This window comes from Ascaphus truei, chromosome 1, assembly GCF_040206685.1.
Source record: "Ascaphus truei isolate aAscTru1 chromosome 1, aAscTru1.hap1, whole genome shotgun sequence".
Lineage (NCBI taxonomy): Eukaryota > Metazoa > Chordata > Amphibia > Anura > Ascaphidae > Ascaphus > Ascaphus truei.
Genome location: NC_134483.1, coordinates 445,396,370 through 445,419,917, shown reverse-complemented (window position 1 = coordinate 445,419,917; position 23,548 = coordinate 445,396,370). Strand labels below are relative to the sequence as shown.

General features: G+C 45.2%; 1 long non-coding RNA gene and 3 other non-coding genes across 5 annotated transcripts; all 4 read left to right on the top strand.

Moving 5' to 3' along the window:
* Positions 1 to 9,441: 9,441 nt before the first annotated feature.
* LOC142503747 (uncharacterized) lies at positions 9,442 to 17,990 on the top strand. 2 transcript variants are annotated; one of them, XR_012804079.1, is made up of 5 exons: positions 9,442 to 9,539; positions 12,798 to 12,903; positions 14,670 to 14,729; positions 15,108 to 15,245; positions 17,438 to 17,990. It is a non-coding gene; the product is annotated as an uncharacterized LOC142503747 (long non-coding RNA). The 2 variants fall into 2 exon arrangements; XR_012804078.1 differs by lacking the exon at positions 9,442 to 9,539 and adding an exon at positions 9,852 to 10,008.
* LOC142473348 (small nucleolar RNA SNORA24) lies at positions 12,309 to 12,437 on the top strand. The gene has a single exon (XR_012790049.1). It is a non-coding gene; the product is annotated as a small nucleolar RNA SNORA24 (small nucleolar RNA).
* LOC142473336 (small nucleolar RNA SNORA24) lies at positions 14,259 to 14,388 on the top strand. The gene has a single exon (XR_012790047.1). It is a non-coding gene; the product is annotated as a small nucleolar RNA SNORA24 (small nucleolar RNA).
* LOC142473340 (small nucleolar RNA SNORA24) lies at positions 14,863 to 14,987 on the top strand. The gene has a single exon (XR_012790048.1). It is a non-coding gene; the product is annotated as a small nucleolar RNA SNORA24 (small nucleolar RNA).
* Positions 17,991 to 23,548: the final 5,558 nt, after the last annotated feature.

Sequence of the window (23,548 nt, the reverse complement as noted above, 5' to 3'; positions counted from 1 at the left end):
TGGGTGAGTGACAGTGACTGGGTGGGTGACAGTGACGGGGTGGGTGACAGTGACTGGGTGGGTGGGTGACAGTGACTTTTGAGTGACTGGGTGGGTGACTTACCTTGACCGGGTGGGTGCTGGTTCCTTCTTCCTTGCCCCCAGTCGCTTCCCCCCCTGCCCCCGATATCCCCGCGGCAGCTGCCCGGGGCGAGAGGTGGGCTCAGGGGGCACGCGAGAGGTGGGCTCAGTGGGCACGCGAGAGGTGGGCTCAGGGGGCACGCGAGAGGTGGGCTCGGGGCACGCGAGAGGTGGGCTCAGGGGGGGTAGGCGAGAGGTGGGCAGCTGGGGGGAGGTGTCAGGCGAGACTGGCGGGCTAATCCCGCGGCTGTTGTCCGGGGCAAGAGAAGTTGGGTTGGGGCGCGCATGCGAGGGAAGTTAGGTTGGCGGCGCAGGGACATCTTAACAACATTAGGGGCCCCCGGGCAAAGCAGTGCACGGGGCCCTTCCTACACAATCACTCACATGAATAAAAATGAATAGTTAATATCCCCTGAATATCTAGTTTACAATTTATTCTGACATCTTACTGTTATAGTGTTATTCATAAAACAATCTTTTATATAACTTTTACAATACTTCACAAGAGAAACATCACTTTGCTATAACTGCAGTACAGTGAAAACACTCAACCTGTACCACCTTTTTTATCTGAAGCAATATCACAATAAAGACAGTCACTGGTATATACTTCTAACCTATGCAGAATGTCGCTCCCAGCCTCCCACGCGCTCACTAGCAGCAGCAGGCACCGGACGTGCTGCACTGCTAGGCTGCGAGCGGTTGTGACGCGAGCCGGGGTGCCGGGCGGGCGGAGAGCGAACGAGCGGAGCCAGGGTTCCACTTCCGGGCAGGGGAGAGTGAGCTGAGCCAGGGTGCCGGGCAGGGTGAGAGCGAGCCGGGGTGCCGGGCACCAAGGCGGGGGGAGAGCGAGCCCTCCTAGCTAGACTTAGAATGGAGATTTTACATTTTTAGCATTGGTGGGTAGGGTTGCCAGATGCTTTTTCCAAAAATACTGGACACAATGGTAAAAGTTGCGACGCCTCCAATACATATAAAAAAAAAAAAAACACGCTCCCGAATACATAGAAAATATAGCCCCACCTCCCCAATACATATAATAATAAAAAACACCTCCCCAATGCATATAAAATATACCCCTACCACACACATATATATTAAATATACCCCTACCACCCCCAAGTATATTAAATATCCCCCACCGCATGTGTATATATATATATATATATATATATATATATATATATATATATATATATATATATATATATATATATATATATATATACAGTATATATATATATATATATATATATATATATATATATATATATATATATATATATAAAAATATCCCCCACCACCACCCCCATATATATTAAATATCCCACCACTAGCCCAATACATATAAAATATCCCCCCACCTCCCCAATTCATATAAAAATATACCCCCACCACCCCCATACATATAAAAATATACCCCCACCACCCCCATACAAATAAAATATACCCCCACCACCCCCATACATATACAAATATGCCCCCACCACCCCCATACATATACAAATATGCCCCCACCACCACAATACATATAAAATATACTCCCACCACCCCAATGCATATAAAATATACTCCCACCACCCCCATACATATTAAATATATCCCCACCACCCCATACATATTAAATATACCCCCACCACCCCCATACATATTAAATATACCCCCACCACCCCCATACATATTAAATATACTCCCACTACCCACATACATATAAAATATACCCCCACCACCCCTATATATATTAAATATACTCCTACACCCCATATATATTAAATATACTCCCACCACCCCATACATATTAAATATACCCCCACCACCCCCATATATATTAAATATACCCCCACCACACCCATATATATTAAATATACCCCCACCAACCAATATATATTAAATATACTCCCACCACCCCCATATATATTAAATATACCCCCACCACCCCCATATATATTAAATATACCCCCACCACCCCCATATATATTAAATATACTCCCACCACCCCAATACATATTAAATATATCCCCCCCCACCCCCATATATATTAAATATACCCCCACCACCCCCATATATATTAAATATACCCCCACCACCCCCATATATATTAAATATACTCCCACCACCCCAATACATATTAAATATATCCCCCCCACCCCAATACATATTAAATATATCCCCACCACCCCCATATATATAAAAATATACCCCCACCACCCCCATATATACTAAATATAGTCCTACCACCCCAATACATATTAAATATACCCCCACTACCCCCATACATATAAAATATACCCCCACCACCCCCTTATATATTAAATATACCCCTACCACCCCAATACATATTAAATATACCCTCACTTCCCCCCACATTGCACTTTACCTATCTCCTGCAGGACACAGACAGCATAGAACATGTCTCTGGCCCACCGGGGTGTGCACTCCGGCCCTGCTGTCCTCTGGTTGGCTGTCCTCTCCTCCAATCAGTGCCCTCTGTCCCCCCCTGTTGGCGGCCCTGGTGACTGTTAATAAAATTGCAACTCTCTTGCCCTCTCTCCCTGCAAATGGATTCTCAAAAATTCATCCAGGAACGGATTGTTCTTTGCCGCTGAAAGAAAAAAAATCCAAAATTGTCAATTGCTCTTTTGGAGAGTGATCAGCGGATCAAAGAAACCGGCCGATCCGCGACAGATCCAAATCCGCAAAATGAATTCACCCATCTCTAATTATAATAGCTTGTTGCATTCTTCACAACGTAACTATTTGTTATATCATGCCTGGGAACATAGAGGTAATTGTAGAGGAGGATCCGGAGTTGGCAGCTGCAGGAACTGTGGAAAATCTGGAGAGGGAAGGTAATTACGAAATACTCTCATTGCTACCATCATTGCAGGTATGTGTGCAGAAATAAAGACCTTGTATGTAGATAATTGATAATGACTACTACGAAACAGTAATAGTGATGTCCAGATTTCAGCATTAATATAGTGCAACCACTGATTTTTAAATAACATAACATATGTTAACATAACATGTTATAGTGACATTTTCAGGGAGAAAAAAAAACAAATATAATACAACATAGGAAAATAAACGCATTTCTGCAGGATCAATCATTTATGTTTTCCTCTTTTTCCAGACGAAGGCGCAGGCTGACCATGCCTCCTTTGGTAAGGTCTCCCTTGCCTTAATGAAGGTTAGTCCACTGGTGGACTAAGTGGAGTAGATACAGGATAGTAGGAATCATGTTGCCAATGATTCGATTGATGCTGCTGATGTAGACAATATGGAATTTGCATGCATGCCCTCTATGGCTTGCTGCACAGCCCATGCTAGGCCGTTTATGCACCAGTAAATAGGGCCAGATTGTTTGTGTCATGTTGCCGTGTTAGATGAGTACTAATTCTATGATAGTGGCTATTCTGTGCTAACATCTGACTCAAATTAGTATTAAGTGCACGATATGCAGAACCTTACGATCTTAACAGCTGGTGCTGATCATTTAGAAATGCTTCATCATATTGCTCCCTCGAACATTCATCTGCACAAGCGGAAACATCAATTTTTTTAGCACTTTTAATATACATGTAGATGTACACTTGAAGATTATGAGACCCTTAATCTAAGCATATCAAATATAGGTTATATGTGAGATCTACCCATGACATGTATGTTTGACTGATGTGTAAATAATACTATAACTTGTATGTTATACAACGTTGTAAATAATCAAACATTTAAACATTAGATTAATATACACTATATTATATAAGTTGTTTGTGTTTGCTTACCAGGTTGCTGCTCTGGAAGATCCCCCATGTCCACCAGTGCTGGAAGGCTGACTACCTGAGAAGTCGCGATTACCTCCATCATTCTTCTCTCATATTGGGACAGTCTCTGCTCTTGTGCTGGTCCCCTTCTGTGCACTTGGTCTCAGCAGCATGTTCAGCAAGCTTTTTCTTAAATGTGTGTTTACTTTCTGCCCATCTCTTCTGCAGCATCAACAGTGCACTGTATTACATTAGCCATTAATATCTGTCAGAAGTTGGTGCCAAATCCTTGATTTGTCAGCTGTGCTGTTTTTTTGGCACAGTTCCCTTAATAATAATGTTGGCATTATTATCTACTGCCCCATTAATGAGGATCTCTAATTCTGTATCAGTAAATGTAATGTTCCTTAGTCTTGCAGCTTTAACAAGGTGAAAGCCTCGTCAGCTATGTTAAAAGTATTAGGCTAAAATGGCTTACAAACTTGCTGTGTATTTATTTGAATTTTGCATTGTAGCGTGTGCATGGGTGTTAAGTTTAGGTATCGCACATGTGTTACGTGGCTGGAACACGTGTATTAATTGGAACACGTTATATTTTTCACAATGCGCATGTGCGTTGTATTGCTTAATGTGCCTCTGCACTATTAGCGTACCCGCTAATGCATTTATCGCTACTATAGTGCTGCTAAACTCAGAGAAAATAATGTCTTTTACCTATGTAACGGGTTTCCCCCCCCCCCCAATCGCAGATACAGTGTGGGGGGCAGGGAACATATAGTGTTACTCAGTGTTTGATGCTATACCTGTTGGCTCACAGGAGGGCTGAGCTTCCGCCACGGGGAACCTGGGGCAATTATACTAGGGGTACTTACTTACAACGATGCAGCGCCTCCACCTGCGATGGCTCCCACCAGAGGGGGAGTGGTTCCTCGCAGGACAAACACAATAATCACATAGACAGCATGTATATTAACTAGTGACTTTACTAACATGCAATACAACACATCACATTCATAATAACCTGTGTCCCTCTCACGAGGAGACACTAACCGCGACGTCTCGCAGGACGCTTCCCCAACACCAGGTGATCCCACCCAGTGTCCAAAGAACCCCACCCAATGTCCCGCACTCTTACAGAGAGAGTCAATGGGTGACTGCGCAGTCACAATTACACTAAGGGCCCGTTGGTGCACTTATGAATGTATGATACCTGCCGAGCACTCCGGTGCTCGGGTCAGCAACACTTCACAAAGGGTCAGTCGTAGGATGACGTCATCTGATCCCCAACCGGACTCCTTGCACGTGGACCGCCAGGGGCGATCCCAACCTGGAAACAGTCTCTGAGGACCCCAACTTGGATCCGAACCTCTCAGCAGGAACCGCAGCGTCCGCTGAGTCCCTATCTAACACTACAACAACGTGGCACACACTATACTATAGGCCGTCCCTTTAGCACAGCATCCTTAGGTGGCTTCGGGGAAAACTCCTAGGGGCCTACAGGGGTTAATGACCTGCCCCACTTCCCTAACTCTTCCCAGTCCTCTCAGCCTCACTAATACCTAACGAGTCCCAGCGCCTACAGCAGCAAGCTGTAGCTCACTGAATGCTGGCAGCCAACGTGCTGCGCAACAAGGTGCCTGCCTGTCAGACCTCACAGCACTGACAGCCGTGACTCTGACAAGGCAGCACTCTAACACTAAGGGCAGCGTCCCTATCTTGGGCCTCCCTCAGCACTTACCCACTAACCTAGTGGGGAGTTGGGGCCTACCTGGGGTGTGGGTACCTATAGGGCCGCAGGAGCTGTACGCGCTCCCCGCACTCTTCCTTCCCTCACCGCTCCCTTGCTCCAACTGACTAACCTGAGTGACAGGGTCCCTTAACCTAGGGCATTCCCTGGCAACACCCACTACATTGGGGTAACTAGCTACCTCAGACCCTGGGGGTGCTGGCCTAGTACAGGGAGTCCCTGACTCCTGTACCCTACCTCCTTCCCTGGGCTGCTCCGGTCTCTGACTGCCTAACGTGGCCTCAGCGCGCAAAATGTATCCACTTGCCTGCCTGGAGATCCAAAGCCCTATTGGCTCCCTGGCATCACGTGGGGCGCGCAGAGGCTCTTGGGATCTGTAGTCCCTGCTCAGAGCCTTCCCTGGTAGGCTAGGGCTTCGCGGGCTTTTCCTAGGCTGTACTGCGCCTGCGCAAGCTATCTGCGGCTGCCTCAATCTTTCCCTGCCTAGCCTTGCCCTCGCGCGACTTCTCGCTGGCTCTAGAGGCTGTACTGCGCATGCGCGACCACTGCGCATGCGCAAACTAAGGGGCTATGGCGGCGCACTATCCGCCCGGCACCGAGAACGCCGGGATCCCCGTGACGCGCGTGCGTCCCCGGCAACCCCCGAGCCGGGACCTGACCGCCCTCACCCCTGCGATCAGCGCGCGGGGCCGCCCTGGGACTCGGCGGTACCCGCGATCGCACTTAAGGTGAGGGGGGTGCTGACACCTACGGGAGACCTGGCTACACCTATATAGGTAATGTCACATTATTTGCCCTGATTTTACAGAGCTTTGTGCATCTGGGTCTAAGAGCTACAAATATATTTGGAACACATACAGTAATAATGCAATTTCCACTTGTACATGGACATTGAACAGTTTGCATAGCAAGGGAGTTTATTGTTCATTGTATAAAACAGACATACTGTACATATGGAAGAAGCTCAGAAATAGTTTACGCAATTTAATTTTTCAAAATGTGACAATTTTTTTTAGGATCGATTCCCCGAAATCAAACTGCAACCCGACAGGCTCATCTCGCACTGTAGTGGCGTTCACATGCGCCATAGTCTCTACGGTTGTGACCGGGTATATCCGACCCAGTCTCTGCCAGATGTCAAATGGTACCGGGTGAGGTGAGATGCTCTAGATAGTCACTGTAATTTTCTTTGGGATGGAAGACATCCACTCCTGTATGTCTGGGACCATCTTGTACCCTCTCTTGGCCTCTTCTGCGGTGGTGGTCTCAAGAGAGAGGTACCAGTCGTCTTTGTCAAAACCTATGAAGTGGACTACTGCGGCCACGTGTCTCACTCCCCCTGGTGGAATCTCGATCAACTCTTCTTTGTGATTGAAGATCTCACCATACTCCTCTTGTGCAGCAACCCTATAGCACTCATCTCTGAGTACCGGTGGATCCGTAGCAAGTATAGGGGTAGTTCGCCCACTTCGTGAAGATAAGCCTGGATCACTGCCCGCACCACATCGGCGTTGGTCTCCAATATGATTGGGGAACTTGGGTGTTCCCGAGGCTCAGGACATATCGGAGGCTCCACGTCCATGGGGTGGGTCTTGTTGGTGTTCAGTTGTGGTATATTTAGCCGCACTTGCACCACACCGTAGATTGGGTAGTTTTCATTACTAAGACCCCACAGCTTCATCTTCTCTGCCGGCTGCAAGGGCAGATGCTTAAGGTGTTGGTAATAAAAAGGCCGATAGATAATGGTTCCCTGTGAACCGGTATCCAGCAAGGCTGAGGAGTAGATATTGAAAGAGAACTAAAGTGCGCAGCTAAAACTAACTAAATTGTGATAAAGACATATGTCAACAATAATAATAGAGTACCCTATACCTTTAAACACACGTGCAAGGTAAAGTGATTATTAGTAAATTATACAAAACCGTGGGAAATCTCATAGGCGTATGCAGCTGTAAATAGAGGGTGGCTTAGCACCCTCACGTAACTAGAGAGACAAAGACAAAAACAACAGCGCAAAGACGCAATAGTGAAGTATATCAACACAATTTATAATTTTTTTTAAAAAGGGTAAGTATTCTGCGTACATCAGGATAATAGGTCAATCGCAATTATGTGTACAATACACGAGATTACCACACACCTAACACTAAATCTGCTGGTAGGAGAGGTCTCCAGACCCCGTTTTAACCCCTCAGAGTGGTGGCGTGTTCTAGACTGGCCCGTGCTCTCTGGGGGTATATACTGGTCACGTTGTCTCGGTCTGAAGGGGCGCCTCAGCGGTGTCCCTGGGCTGAAAATCACCCTGGGTAGGAGTGGATCTGAGTAATGAGCATCCCATGAGCAGGGCGTCGTACTTCCTGGGGGTATAGGACGGACGCAGAGTTTCCGCTTGATAGGGCATCATGGGTAGTCGCTATAGGTTGTGACAGTTCTGGAAAGGTTCCCGGGCAGCCCGGGAGCAGGGCTCCCGGGAAAGTGTAGGGCTCTGGGAGCATCGTCCTCACGTACCTCGTGGCTGGTCGCAATTATGAGGATGTTCCAGCGGAAAGTGGGGTTCCACTTTTGGCCTATTTGCTGGATGTTAGTAAAACCCGGGAGGGGTCTGAATTGGTCAAGGACTTCCCGACAGTTGGTGTCAAATGGCACGTCCCCCACCATGACCACATGGCAGAAAGATTAGTTGAGTTCCAGGGCCCAGTCGCGGACCTGTTGCTTGGAAGGTGAGAACATGGTATATTTTTTCTTTTAATTTGCACTACTGAGTTGGGCACCCGAGGTCTGAATCTCAGCAATGCCTCCAAATGTAGCCCTCTTTCCCCCGTGTCTAGGGTGACTACGTGTGGTGCGTTACCTGAGTGGCTAACAGGAGGCCTGATCCTCCGCTGCAGGGAACCCGGGGCGTGCCTAATGGGTATGATGACAGCGCCTCCACCTGGGAAGGATCCACACACAGTGGGATAGTCCCTCCCAAGACAATGTAACCAGTAATTACTCACCAGGATAGGCTATAACAGTATTTACTGGACAGGTATTATAACAACAGATTATGCAATACAACACATGCAATATAAATATATACACACCCGCGGAGTATCCCCACAGTACTTGGGTGCAGGGGCACCAGTGTCCCAGTGTCCAGCCCACAATTGTCTCCCAAGTGTAGAGAGTAGTGCTACCCCATGAATTGTTGGTGCACTTAGGTGATATACGTGCCCGGGAACTCCAGCGCCCGGGAACTCCAGCACCCGGGTGTCGCTGAATAACACACAAGCAGTCAGTCTGTTTCACCAACAGCATCCGCCTCTGCATGGGATGGACTCCCGCTTGAGTGTCCCACCTTTAATAGTCTCTCTCTTGTAGTGGTGGTCTGGTCCCAGACCACTGGCCTGGTATACCACATGACTTCTGTCCTGTGTCTCTGACACTATGCAGATCTGTAATCTCGCTATCTGCAGCTACTGGGGGAAGTATCCCTAGCTATGGGCCTTCCCTGCAGCAGCCACCATCTAATGGGAGTCGGGCCCTAGCTGGGTCCTATAAGGTTTCTGGCCTAGCTCAGGGGCCACTGGCACCCTGAACACATCCCCGCCCTTCTCTGTCCCAGCTCCGACTGCCCCTCGCGCTCCAAATGTATCTCTTTTCCCTTCAGGGGATCCAGGGATCCCTATTGGCTGTGCTGCTTCTCGTGAGTACCTGCCCTATAGCCTGCTGGGACTTTTAGTCCTTCTCTGTCCTCTGCGGAGCCCTGTGTAATGGCCGCCGCAACTTACGATCTACTGCGCATGCGCCGAGCGCTATAATGGCCACTCCAACTCCTTTTGACCTGCGCTTGCAGAGAGGACGGTGTGGGAAGAGGCGGGCAGAGCAGCTGGGAAAAGCCGGAGGGCGGTGGCGACCAGAAGCAAGTGGTAATTTTATTTTCCTCATTTAGTATAATATAGACGTTACCGGTTAATACATTTTAACATTATGGTTTTGTGTGTAAGTTGCAGCTTTCATATGAACAGCAACAGCACCCCCAACCGAAAAATAGTTCCAGCAAATAGTTCCCGAAACTCTGTGTTTCAAATAAGGTGACAGGCTGACTGACTGGCTGACAGACAGATATTTGCTGTCATCTTCTGGAAGATACCAGCATTCAGTAAGAGTAACACTGACTCACTGACATTTGCCATGTGCTGTCATGTTCTGGAAGAGTTAAAGTGCCAGCATTTCCGGTATGCAGTAAGAGTAACACTGATTGGCTGAGTGGGTGCAGCCTGTGGTTTGAATGCTCTCTGCCTCCCTGTGATCGCTCTTTCCCCTCGCTCTGCACATGCTGCAGGGATCCCCTTTGTTTTCTCCCATGAGACAGGCAGTGTCCCAGCATGGCGATGTGTGAGTATGGTCTTTGTCGTTGTTTAGAAGCATGGGGGCTGGAATTAAGGCTGCAGCAGCCCCCCTGGGTGTAAACATTTTGACATTATGGAAATTTAATATTTATGTTGCTTAATTTGTATGTACAGCACAAAACACGCAAGGATATTATTTACATTTCTGACAATATAGCAATTATAGTAAGCTATAAAAACGGGACCATATTAAACAAATCCTCTGAAAGACTTTCCTACGTGGCTCAATAGTGTAGGTACTGTACATTAAGGAATCTGTTTGTTTTTTGTTTTTTTAATCTTTAGGTGTAAGAAATAATAGTACGAGGTTATATAAAATCTAATATTTGCAAAAAAGCTGAAAGAATATTGCTTGAGATCATTTAGCTCATGGAAATATGGTTGAGACCATGTGTACTGGAAGTTTAAAGTAATAAAGTACTTATTTTACTGTTTGCCTTCATGCACATTTCCATATGATGTATTAAAATATTCATTGCTGCTGAAGTCTCTAATGCATTGTTCTTTATAGACATCAAGGAGTACAACATAATGGTGTACTACAATCCCTTTTTTTTTTGTTCAGTAAAATTATAAATATTTTCTTTTGTGCAGGAATTGTCTTCAGTGTAAGTTCAGTCTTTTATTTTTATTTTTTTGCTGTCCTGTGTGTGATTTTATGATTATCTGAACATGTGGAATTAAAAAAAAAAATATATATATATATATATTTTTTTTTTTTTCCCTGCCAAAAGTAAAAGGCCATAGATCACCCACACAAGTTCTCAGTATTATTAAACTTAGGCCTTGTCTATTTTGAAATTGAAAGACCAGGTGGGGGCTGTCGTAATGGGAGCTTCAGATGTTTTTACTGTATTTATTTTTCACTAACACGGTCAGTTATAGTGTAGGGTGCTTTCTTAATATTTCATGATGCTGTCCCGACATGGTCGTTTTTCCATTCCAATTAAGTATTCTTTATCAATATTTGTATATGATATTTGGAGGGTTTGTAAAATGTCCACCTTGATGATTTTATTTTTTTGCATAAACTGCGTAATAACTCAACTCAACCCACTGCAGCCGTGACTTTTTGTATACCACAGTTACATAAGTCTTTTCCTGGGCACCTAACAAAAGCTGTGTACAGAATATTGCTAAATATTTGCTACTGTGATTTTAGCTGTTATATTTTTAATGCCTAAAAGACATTGAATTGTTAAACAATAGTTTGAAAATAGTGGGAAAGATGTTACAATTAAAAAAAAAAAATCAAGTGAAAACACACAGCCATGTAACTCCATGCAATGGGACTGCACTTTCAAGTACAAAATGCCCTTCTTAAATGCTACACAAAGCCTGCCAGTACTATACATGGCTTCTCTATAACATTCCCTGGTAGGAATCGTTTGGTAGCAAGCCCCACCTACTGTACAATTACCACAGCCCAGCTTCAGTACATAGACCGAAGTACAATTCCTTTCACTACTACAGTAGTCTCATATTTCTTCCGGTATCCTGGGGCTTCATGTAACGCATGCAATTTTCCCATTTTGTTTTTTATTTTTGGGGGCAGATCACTAAGTCGACTTGACGTAATTGTACACGCGTCCTTTATATCTGTTTCACATAGTTCATTTTGCGAGTTAATGAACATCAGGGTTTGTTGGTCCAAGCTATATTGCTTGATGAGAACATGCACAATTTCAGCCCCATTGTATGGCCTTTTGCTGTTACAGTTCACTGCACAGTAATCATTCATCACTTTACTTTATGGCAGAGTGCAGTCCATTGCTCCGCATATAATAGACACACCATTTTTATTTTTTTGTTCTGGCTGCTGAATTAGAGATTGGGTTGTATCTGAGCAGCACAAATCCACTCCTAAGGGCTGTTCTATACTGGTTGCGGGTGTGCGTGCGTGTTAAGATTTTATTTTTATTTTTTTTAAACAAAAAAGTTGAATAAATAAAAAACATTTTATTTGTGCACTCATTGACACACACACATCCATACACACACCCACACATACATTTGAGCGCCAGTAGCGGCGCGAAATCATCCCTCCCACCGTCTTTGCCGTTGTCTGTCGGCTCCCTGCGGTGCGCGCGCGGCCCTTGTATAGCAGGGCTGGCTGACCTCAGCCATCTACAACTGCCGTGCGCACGCACGGCGTAGCACGCCCCGGCACTATAGAACCAGCCTAATGTTTCAAAACAGATTTATATTCAACTCTTGCACTGCCAGACGGGGGAGCTCATTGCTACAATGCGTTGTCCCCTCTGGCAGTGAAAGGGTCCACAAGTGTTCCATGGATCCATGGGTGCTGTCATAGTGGCAGTCTCCCTTCCTAGCCATGGAAGAGTATTCTCCTGCGCTCAGCAAAAACTGCCTCTGCTCAGTGGGTGTCAGTGTTTTGTAGCACAGGAGACAAATGTTTTTTTTTGTATTTTTTTGTGTGTATATATATATGTATGTATGTATGTATGTATGTATGTATGTATGTATGTTGACAAATCACCAAAAAATCTACTCGCCACCTAGTACCAAACGTGTGCTGCTTGGGCCAATATTTACTCGCCCGGGGGTTAAATCCACTCGCCCGGGGCGAGCAAATGTATAGGTTTGTCGAACAGTGTGTGTGTGTGTGTATATACACACACACACACATAACCACACCACACACACCATCTACTTGCAAACTACTATATATTTTACTTTGTGGTATTTTTTATGCTGGGTCATCTTGGAGGCAATCCAAGCTAGCAAATATTATGATTTTTCTGTGTCCTTTAGCTTGCAGCAGTCCTGTCCACCCAAGCGCGCACAGAATTGTGACATTTGCTGTCCTCCAGTATGATGGGAGCTAGAAAATGTTACTTCATCCAGTGTTGTTTTTCTTGTAAGTACTTATATTTTATTGTATACTAGTGATAACTTACTGTCACATTATGCATTCGAGCCTGTATCTGGGTTTTTTTTGGGGGGGGGGGGGCAGGAGTTCTCGCCTTATAAGGAGCACCTAGTTATATGATGCAATAATTTTATCAAACATTCATTAAAGTTCCTATACAACTACTGAAATTAAATATTTATACTGTATTACTAAATGTAACATGTACAATCTCATTTATAGGTGCAGTTCTTCCTGCATGTTTATTTATTTTTTTAAAGATTGCTACACACAGCTGTACAGTAAGATGTCTGTTTTCACCTATAGGTTTTCCCTGCAAATGGATAGCTCTAAACAGCAGGGGTTGCCATGTGGACACGACTGCAGGCTTTGGGCTTTTGTAACAAAAGCAAACAAAAAAAAGCTAGTAATCTCATCACATGGAGCTCGCTTTCAAAATGGGTTATATCGGGTGTAGCCACTTTCAATTATTGTTATCAAAGAACCTTTTATAATTGTGATTTCTATTTTAAATGTAATGCTACATTTCTTATGCTTGGTGCACTAAATTATATATATTTTTTCTATGTGGAGTATTTTAGGTAAGCCTGAAAAATGTTGGTAACCCCAGCTTTGACATGTAATTAAAGTAGTTTTGAGAAGATGTTCAGTCTGTCTTGCTGCCAGCTCTCTTGACATGAAGGGATTAAAGCGGCAATGCACACAACAGTCCCTCATTGCTGACACAGCCTGAATTTCATTAACCATATTAATCCTTTCGTTCATAATGAGAGGTGTTTCTAGTTGAATCTTTTATATAAGATGTAGTTGACTAAACACTCAATCTTTACTATGTCACATTGGCTGAATTACTCCTGCTTAAAGCTGCAGTCCAAGCAATATCCTACATGTGCTTTCTTTTTAAATAAATTAGTTCTGTACTATGAGAAAATCCTTTTTTTTTAATGACTGCATGACATCTGTAATGTAACAAGCAATTTTTGTTTCTATAGCAACCATTTACAGAGTCGCATCACCTTCCTCTTCTGAAACCCCTTTTTGAACCCTGCCCTCTCTCTAGCAGAGCACCAATTGTATCTAGTGACTGCCTGGTCACATGATCTTCCCCACAGAACTTTGTCAAATTAAAATGCAAATGCATTCCACTGACTGCAGAATACTCCTCTGCAGCCATCTATTGAACCACTGAGCTGAATCTTCGCCTATCAATCACAGGAGAACGGATCGATTGGCAACGTGGCTAATTACTGATCATTCTGTGGATTGTATTGATGCACATATTAAAGGGTAGGAAAAAACAGCAGCTTGAACTTGCTGCTTTAAGGGTGTGTCCTTCCTTCTCCCTCCATGAATCCATGGGACCTGTTACATGTGGCAGACTCCCTTCCTAGCCATGGAATAGAAAATCACTTGCTTTCTACTACAGCTGTGCCTATTCCAGTGGTGCAGAGTATAGAAAAACAAGAAACAATCTTCTTTTTTTTTTTTTTTGCTCAATTTTTGCTTTTTTTGGGGTGAGGGGCATTTGTTAATACTTCTGCGGGTAGGCGACCCTGGGTGTTCAAGCTGGCTAAGGGGGGGGGGGGGGGCGACTTTGGATATGCTCAACTGGGCCCCCTGTTCAGTTAAATGTTAAAAATATGTTGGTGGAATTGCAGTGTCCTTCTATAAAACTGGTCTTGTGCTCTTATTTATCGAGTAGTACAACATATAGAAGTTTGATCAAGTGAAACTACTTTTTATTCTTTTACTAGGACACATTGAGACTGAAGAGGGCGGTGTTAGGACAGATTGGCCCTTCCATTACTGAAGAGGTAAATGTGCATGTGCAGCAATTGGAATTCATACTTTGTACTGTTGCAAAATAAATATTTCAGATGTTGGGGCAATACTTGCAGTTCAGTGGTGTGGCTGCAAATATTGTAATAGTCTTTTGAAGGGGATTAATTCCATGAATCCATGGGACCTGTCTTTAATGGCCTTCTCCCTTCCTAGTCATGGAAAAATATACTCCTTATTTTTAATACAGCTGTCTCCACTTAATTGGTTTCAGTTAATTAAAAGCAAGGGACAAGATGTTTTATCTTTTTTTATAATGATGTACCTGTTAATAGTCACAAATCTAAGGGGAATCTCAATCTGACATCCTCTGGATGATTTTAAAAAGTTGACATAACATGGGGTTTCTTTAGGGCATGGATCACCGTAACATTCAGGATGCAGTAATCACCTATTGGAATGCTGAGGTTTACTTCAAATGAAGATGTTACCAGGAAAGATCTCGCAGAGGACTCAATATATTGTCTGATAAGGAAATACTCACCATGGAGGTAATCATTTCTAGATTTATGGTCATCCGTAACCCAGATGGAAATTACTCATCCATCTCATAGCAGGCTTTGTGTTTAGGAGCCAGGAAATGTATCTCCCTGCCCCACAACAATGATTATGCTAAACTATTATCTCTCTAATCTTCCAAACTGATAGACTCCTTGTATTTTAGAAAATATGACCTAAAGTAGATGCCATTTCATGTCTACTGTAAAGAAAAAGACAGCGCACAACCTCCCATAGTGTAAAATAGTAAATTATATTGCATATAATTAAGTGGTAATATTATGCACGTACAGCAAGGATAAATTAGTTGGACAGGGCATGGTTAAGGTACACGTTACCGCTCTGATGGTAAAGCGAAATCGTCTGGTGAGTATCGGCTATTCCGCGGTTCTCCTGCTCCAGTCACCTCCGGTGATTTTTGTGCAGGCTGCACAGGACTCTGATCAAGACACTCGATCCAGGGACACGTCTGCTAGCTTGAAGTTCCGCAAGTACAATGTCCTTATAGAGCGGCAAGCTACAGCAGAGACTGCGACTATTCTAACACAAACCAGTGACAATCGCCAAAAATACCCAGGTACATTCTGAATACTTGCCTTAAACTAGCCCCAGCATTTCTGCATTGATTAATGGCCCATCAGATTAACAGCGGGGGTCCCTGGCAGTCCCATTCAAACTGAATGGGACTGCCAGGGACCCCTGCTGTGTTAATCCTATTGGTCATTAGTCAATACAGAAATGCCTTAAATTTGCCTTTAAACAAGCCCAGCACATACCCAGAATGTAACCGGGCTAGTTTAAGGCAAGCTTTAGCATAGTCGTGGTCTTGTCTGTATATGCCAAATCGGCAGTATTCCGGAACAAGTCTCTCACACCCCTGTGAACTACTTGCTCAGGGAAAATCCCTTACACAGAGCTTCAGACTTCAAGGCGCTACTCGCAGCACTCCTGACGTCAGATCAATCCGCGTAGACGGTAGACCCGCGCTATCTCTATATATGTGCCGGACCGGATAAGTCTTAGTAGTATTTGGGGAAGAATACTTGCTACAAACTTTCAGTTGCACTCCTACGCGTTTCGTCAGTAGAACCAACTTCTTCAGGGATAATTATTGTATACATGTGTGGGATATTTAGCCCCACTCTCGGCTTCTGATTGGTGGCTCAGGGGGTCCAATCAACCAACCAGTACATCTGCACGTAAGCTCCACAGATGTCCTATTTAATTTTTATCAAGCTGTTTACACACAGATACAAAATGCTTCAACTGAATTTTATACAAGTTACTAAATTACCATTCCTTTTAATAAAAAAACACACATTTTATTATTTATATAAAATACACCGACATAATTGCTGAAAGATAAAAGAAACCTATTGGCAACAGAAGATCATATCATTTTAAACTTGTCTGATCAAGAGACAAAGAATAACAAACATGTACCTTAACCATGCCCTGTCCAACGAATTTATCCTTGCTGTACGTGCATAATATTACCACTTAATTATATGCAATATAATTTACTATTTTACGCTATGGGAGGTTGTGCGCTGTCTTTTTTCTTTACATGTGACCTATTGTGTTGAGGCACCAATATTGACAAGCAGCAGACCCCCCCCATTCATCTATTCAAATGTTAAAAGGCATTTTACCGTGGTGCACCACTATCACTTTGATCACACTATTCACTTGTTTCACTGGTTTATATCTTAATTTATTTTAAGAACTACAATATAATACTACAATTTGTGCGCAGTTTGTATGATTTTGTTTTTCATTTCATGTCTAATTTGACTTCTATTCACACTAAAAATGGAAAGCGACATGCTTGTAACAGTAACTGTTGGGAAAACATGTGGGATTAACGGGGGATAATTGTTAGTAAGGCTTTAACAATGTTTTGCATCCTTTTTAATAATTTTTTAATAAAAATAAAGCTTGAAGCTTTAAATTAGGGTGAGTGCTGTGGAATATTTGCTTTCGTGAATATATACCTTTAAATATCTTATATTGCGCCCGAGTTGGAAAAACCTAGTTTCTTTGCAATGTGTTTGAGAGGCCCTCAGGCACTGATGGGCATAAGTCCAATATTGTGTCTTTTACCAATACATTTTCATCGTTTTACGGTCTTCATTTTCAGTTCTTTGAGTATCGATCTGAAATTTGTTTTTGTTTTATTTTACAGAGGTTGCTGCGGAAACATTATACAAAATATTGGGAAAGAAAATGTATGTGAAGACCTTCTTTTAGTTGTGATTGTGTGGTATTCTGCGGTGTGGTTTAAATGGTTCTATGATGCCATTGTATAAATGTTGCACCTTGGTTGTGGTGAACAATAGAACTCCACCTGGTCATTTATTATGTGCATAGGTTGAAGGAATCACTTGTAACTTCTTTTCCTTCATTTTGCAAAATGTAATTTCTGACGTGGTGCTGATTTTTAGAACCTGCCAGACTACACCTAATGTTTTATAGTCAGTTTGCTGTTGTCTTTGATAGTTATATTCACTACAGAGCAACAGAACCTATCCTAACGAACCAATTTAAAAACTGTTTTCAGGGAAATCATTACCAAGTGAGGAGTGACATAATTGTAATACGGATGGAATAAACATGGATAATAATTTTTATTTATCTAGCACTTTTCTCCCAATGGGACGCCAAGCACTTCAGTTGCAAAAAGGAAAAAAGAAGATAACAACATACAAATGTCAATAAAACTGAGTGAATTGCTAGTAGCTTGTGTTATCTTTGATTTATGAACCAGTGTATTAGACTCATAAGTAGATGTTTTTACTGTCTCGCTTCAATATATGCCTTTTTGTCATGGCAATGGTAATCAAGACTTGCCTTCAAAAAGTAATTGTGTTCAAACTGAGAGCATGGATTTGGCTTTAATAACACATTTTAATTGGATTTTGTAATGCATGTTGTAGTGATTTTGTTTTCTCTCGGTCACCTTCTTACAAAGAATGAGCGTAGCAAAAATACACCACCACCTTCCTCACTTTTCATTCTCAAATGCCTCTTTGCTTCCAGTCTCCAAATGCTGCATAAAATGGTGTGGTGTGGTTCTATACAAAGCAGGTCAAGAGTGGGCTATTATATTATCAAATCAACATGTTTCTTATATGCAGGAAAGAAACTTTAAAATATTTACATTTCTGTGAGGAAATCCTGAGGTGTTTAAATTATTAAAGACTGATTACAATAGCATGTTGTAACAGATGCTAAGCACTTTTTTTGAAGTAAACATTTTGCTGATTCCTCATAGGTATTTAAACATTGTAATAGGCTTGTGAGATCTATTTCGTGATGAACAGCTTGTACAAAATAGTAGTTTGTTAGTTTTAGTTAAAAATGTACAGAAAGTTTCCACATTTACTTTGTTGGCAATGGCTTTTAGACAAACATTTGTTTTAAAAGTCTTAGAGAACAGGAAAACAATGTCTCTGCAGCTGGCTCTCAGTGACGTGAATGTAAGTGAGGGGGCGTCACTTATGTTCACCACCCCGTCAGAACATTTAGAAAGTTAATGAAATTAAAAAAAAAAAAAAAAGTATTTACGAATAAAATACTGATTTTTTTATTTACTGGGGGGGGGGGGGGGAGAAATCACTTGTGCACACGCAAATTGTCTCAAGACAGGTCTCAAATTATATTTTCTATAAATGATTGGAAACATTTTTTACAGATTTGCTTGATCAACTATATATTTTTCTCTAAGGATGTCTGCATATCACTTTGTGTGATAGGCTGAACAGCCTGTCGCTCACCTAGTGAGGTTGCATATCCTTCCCCCTCTGTGATAGGCCGATCAGTCTGTCACTCACTCAGGGACAGCCAGCGAGACTGCACATTGGTGTCTGTGGAGTTCAAATTGGAGGTGAATAGTACAAGAACGTCACATCTAAACACTAACTTTCTAAGCTGCTGTGTGACCTTCAGTACTACACTACCCTCCCAGGCCTGATTTATACGCCTGCTCATTCACCTCCTATCCTCCAATACCTGAGAACCCTCTCCTCCTACCTTTCTCTCCTTGCATCTCACTATGCCTTCCCTATTGCTTTTTCTGTTTGCGGTTTCCTCACTCCTTTTGTAAATTTGAGTGTTCTCCAACTTCCCCGCTATCCCATTCACATTTCATCATCTCCTTCCCTCCACCTAGGCTTGTGATTATACACTGCACCACTATGTATACACCTTTCCCAACAACTTCTACACCCCTCAATAAAAAGCTTACCCAAAATCCTCTTCTTACCGCCTCTCTACTCATTGCTTCTGGGGATATTTCTCTTAATCCTGGACCCAGCTATACACACACACACCTATTCTTGCCCACATGTCCCTGCCACCTCTTTCCCTGCTAATGGTGTCAACCCATATAATTTAATACTATCCAACCTTAAAACCCACCTCTCAAAAGAAGCATCCCGATTGCCTGAACTCATGTCTCCTGTCACTCCTACCAATCATTGTGACACACTACTAATTGCTACTGCAGTTATTCCCTCACCTGCTATCTATACATTTCTCAACATCCCACTTAGATTATAAACTCACTGTGCTGTGCTTATTGTATTCTAATTTGCTGTATTGTCGTCGTAAAGCGCTGAGTACACGGTTGGCGCTATATAAATAAAGACATGCATGCATTCCTGTTTGATAGACTGAGCAGCCTCTCAATCAGGAAACGGGAGGGGGTTTTAATGGCAGTGGAGACACCAAGGAGAGGAGGAGACTGATGAGGAAGGAGTGTAATGTGCACAGAGAGGAGCATGCACTAAAGCAGGGAGAGCAAAGAGTAGGAGAAAGTGCAAAGTGGAGCAAGGCATGATGGAGGGGGAGGAGACAGACGGCAGTGTGCAGATGGGGAGGCGAGATGGCAAGGTGAGTAGAAGGAGGGAACAGATCGCAAGCAGAGGATGGAGTGTAGTGTGCGCAGAGAAGAGCAGACCGTAAGGCAGGGCATGGGAGAGGAGATGGATGACAAGGAGGGAATAGAGAAGTGTGCACATCAAGCAGGCGGGTGCTGGGTCAGTAGGAGGAAACGGCAAGGAGAGGAGACAGGTGAGATAAGTAGGCGAGGGAGTGTAGTGTGCACAGAGGAGCAGGTAGTAAGGTAGGGAGTGCACAGAGCAGACGGGTGGGGAAAGGGGACAAGAGACAGGTGTTACTGGGAGGGGTGAAACCAAAGAGTAATGTTTAATAACCTTTGCAGATATCCTAGATTGGCATATGTTTAAGCTGGGTACAGCTAGTATATTATAACATTAATGTATTAAAAAGAAATAAGATGTGAATTGTTAATCTAAAAAAGTGTGGTAAGTGTATATCTTATACTATATTAGTGAAAGCACTGTATGCCTGTCTGGATGTCCTGTGTCCCTAGGGGAAATCTCATTGGTCCCTTGGCCCGCCCGCCCCCGCACACCTCTCATTGGCCTGAGTCAGCGTGACGACACACACACACATTTGCTTGGCCTCACTCTCCCCCGTCAGTCGGACCGCAGCTCACCTTCCCCCTCTCCCGGTGCCCCTCACTCTCTCCCCCACATCCCCCAAACCCGCACGCTCCGCAACATCCCCAGCCGCACTATCACGTGCGCTCCCGGATGAGGGGAAGCGCGGGCCGGGCCTCCTGCACGCACGATCACGTGCGCTCCCGGACGGAGGGGAAGCGCGGCCCGGGCCTCCTGCACTCCCCCGGCGTCCTGCATGCACTATCACGTGCGCTCCCGGACGGAGGGGAAGCGCGGCCCGGCCCTCCTGCACTCCCCTGGCGTCCTGCACGCACTATCGCGTGCGCTCCCGGACGGAGGGGAAGCGCGGCCCGGCCTTCCTGCACTCCCCCGGCGTCCTGCACGCACTATCACATGCGCTCCCGGACGGAGGGGAAGCGCGGCCCTGCCTTCCTGCACTCCCCCGGCGTCCTGCACGCACTATCACATGCGCTCCCGGACGGAGGGGAAGCGCGGCCCGGCCTTCCTGCACTCCCCCGGCGTCCTGCACGCACTATCGCATGCGCTCCCGGACGGAGGGGAAGCGCGGCCCGGCCCTCCTGCACTCCCCCGGCGTCCTGCACGCACTATCACGTATGCTCCCGGACGGAGGGGAAGCGCGGCCCGGCCCTCCTGCACTCCCCCGGCCTCCTGCACGCACTATCACGTGCGCTCCCGGACGGAGGGGAAGCGCGGCCCGGCCCTCCTGCATTCCCCCGGCCTCCTGCACTCACCATCACGTGCAACGGCTCCCGGACGGAGGGGAAGCGCGGGCCGGGCCTCCTGCACTCACGTGGTGTGGGTCTCCTGCCCCAGCCTGCCACTCTTGCCCCCCGCCAGCTTCCGAACCCACCTCCTGCCCCAGCCTGATGCCTCGGGGATATCCGTGCCAGGAGGGGAACCGTCTGCTGCCAGGAAACACCACCCGGTCATGGTAAGTCTCCCACCCACGCACTGTCACCCAGTTACCCACTGTCACCCAGTCAAAGTCACCCACCCAGTCACCCACACACCCACCCAGTCACTCACTCACCCACTTTCCCCCAGTCACTCACCCACCCAGCGACCCAAAGTCACCCACCCACCCAGCGACCCAAAGTCACCCCCCCACCCAGCGACCCAAAGTCACCCACCCAGCGACCCAAAGTCACCCACCCAGCGACCCAAAGTCAAACCGACCCAAAGTCACCCACTCAGTCACCGGCCCACCCACCCACTCAGTCACAGACCCACCCACCCACTCAGTCACCGACCCACCCACTCAGTCACCCATCCACCCACACACTCAGTCAACTGAGTCACCCACCAAGCTGTCAAAGGGGGGGGAAGCCCAACCCTGTCGCCCGCCAACCCCCCCAAATTACATCCCGGGCAACGCCGGGTATATCAGCTAGTAATACATATTAAAATATAATGGTAAAGCACAAAAATAATTGAATATAGTGAAGTACTTTGTGTGAAGAAAAATAGAAATAAATATTGAAGATATACACTTAATTGGCAATATATATGGTCTAATTAATTAAACATCTTGACATGTTCATTTAATGTCGGGATACATCCAGGAAAATCTGTGTAGTCCCCTTTCCCTATGACTAGGAACTACGTGTGTTGATATACCTGTTTGCCCAAAGTAGGCCTAAACTCCACCGCTTGGAGCCTGGGGTGAGCTCTTTCTCCTCTCGGTACAGCGCCTCCGCCTATGAGGGATCCCAGCGTTGGCGGGATAACCCCTCACAGGAACCAATCACGGTAAAGAGTAATACACAGGTATATAACAACTGTATACTGACACACACATACAACAATTGTACCCCACAGTATAACAACAATGTGGGTGCATACCCCCAAAGTACTTAGGGTGTGGTGGCGCCAATATCCCTGGTGTCCGTCCCACCCAATGTATGAGGTAGCGCTAACCCTGTGAACCGTTGGTGCACTTTATACCTGCCTGGGCACTCCTGTACCCAGGTAGACATGACGTGGGGCCTTCAACAATCCCCTCACTCCATACGCGCACGATCTGCTGTGTAAGGTGCAAGCTCTAGCTGGAGGGTCTCACGCAATGTCTCTGTGGCCTGGTCCTAGAACGCAGGACACCGCGTGGCCGTCCAGTCACCAGTACAGCAACACTAACAATTCTCTAATGGGAAGAGTCCATATCTGGGGGCCTTCCCTGCAACACTTTACTGAAGTGATTCGGCCTAAGGGGGGTGCAAATCTAGGCCTAGTCCAGGGAAGCACTGCTCCCTGGACACTACCTTCTCTGTTGCCTCTGCTTTTCGCGCCAAAGATATTCTCCCTGAAGGTGCTGGGACATGTAGTGCCGCTGTAGTGTCTTGCAGAGCCATTTTCAGATGACTGCCGCAACTTACACTGCATGCGCGAGAAACAAGATGGCCACCGCACTACCAAACTGCATGTGCGGCTTCCGTTCTGCGCATGCACATGATGGCCGCCCCCACCTCCCAACTTGTGTGGAGCTCCGGCGACTTCTCCGCAGTCCCCCCTCACCGGAGGTAAGGAGGGGGACACTGCTACATCTGTTAATGGCGGGTAAAAAAAAACCTGGCTGATTTTAAATATAACTAAATTACTCTTACGCCAAAAACAGGAAAACCTTAAACCCCAACAACATCGCGTTTCAAGCAACAACCAGCAACACTGGCGCAATCTGTTCATTTTCTTGTATTCGGAGAAGGAATTTTCGTCAGCCTAGCGCCCTGGCCCAAGGACAACATCTTCAAAAAGTAACTGCGTTGTTTTGCTTATGAAGGAACTTTTGTTACTGG